Here is a 1,452-nt window from a genome sequence, read left to right as displayed (position 1 = left end):
TTAGCAAATCCAAACTGCAGGGGGGGCATGAAGTCAGAGTATGACTCAATTGTGAGAAACCACAATTTGGGATTCCTGTGGATCGGCTTGCAAAACGGAAGGTTATTGGCACCAAGTGGGTTGGGAAGGCCAATTACAAGTCTGCTCTGGTACATTAGATAAGTACAAGGCAAGGACACGTCAAAGGGATTTACTTTCAAGAGACATTCACCCCACAACTAGATTGACCACTATTCACACACTTTCTGTGCAGTACTAGCCTTGGACACTCATGAGAAGTGGTCAGTATTGCAAATGGATGTGAAGTTAGCATTTCTGAATGGCAGCCACCTCAAGGAGGATTTATGTGTCACCAAGTGGGTTAGGAAGGCCATGTACAAGTCTGATGGTACATTAGAGAAGTACAAGGCAAGGACATGTGAAAGGGTTTTACTTTTCAAGAGACATTCACCACACAACTAGATTGACCATTATTCACACAAACAATCTGCATAATACTAGTCTTGGCCACTCATGATGAGAAGTGGCTAGTATTGCAAATGGATATGAAGTGAGCATTTCTGAATGTGGCCACCTCAAGAGGAGGAAATTTATGTGGCACAATCACCTGGGTTTCAGATACTCGGTTCAAAAAACAAAGCGTGTAGACTCAAGCATGGTACCAACAACAGGTGAATAGATGTTTCTTTTGTAAGTATTGGTCTTTCTAAAAGCCCATCAGATGTAAATTTGTATATTTTCTCTGATCAGGGTAGGTATGTTACCATTATTCTGATTGTGTGACCTCACAGTAGGAAAAATTCGGACTCACATATTGACCCTCTAACTCCTTATTAAAAACAAAATAGGCTAGCCAATGAGAATGCTTAGATTCTAGATTTATACAACATAGATCTTTTTGTCAGATTTGGCCCCAAATCTTCTAGAGAGAGATAACTAAATATAATATAAATACTACCAACATAAAAATTAGAAAAAGTAGAACATGTACTTTCTAGTTTTCAACATTAAACTATTGGAGCATGTTAGGATAAGGAAGATTTAAAGAATTTCATAATTTACCCATTTTCAAAAAACATTTAATGCTCAACTTTTTAGTTTTCCTCCTTTTCCAGTTACTCTTTCACTTTCCCTCACATTTGGCTGCGAAAAATGCATTTCTGCCATATCTTTTGCATCTTATACTGGTTTTCTTCTAAATTTCATAGCTAGTTATATATGTTTGTACTCAGATTGTCAAATTTTGTGCTCATGTTTGTATTATTATATATGTGTTTTGTGCAGCTTTGTATCCTTCTAATATTGAAGAATGGAAATCAGTTGAATTATAAGTGGAAAAATAATTTTGTTTCACTCAGAGATTGGCGAATTATTGTACAACACTAACAATGCCAATTTCTTGGTAGCTCATTTTTTTTTCTTTTATGACTCCATGTATATTGTGCCATCTAG

Source organism: Cibotium barometz, chromosome 52, assembly GCF_041138505.1.
Source record: "Cibotium barometz isolate CiBa-2024 chromosome 52, ASM4113850v1, whole genome shotgun sequence".
NCBI lineage: Eukaryota > Viridiplantae > Streptophyta > Polypodiopsida > Cyatheales > Cibotiaceae > Cibotium > Cibotium barometz.
This window is presented reverse-complemented; position numbering follows the sequence as displayed.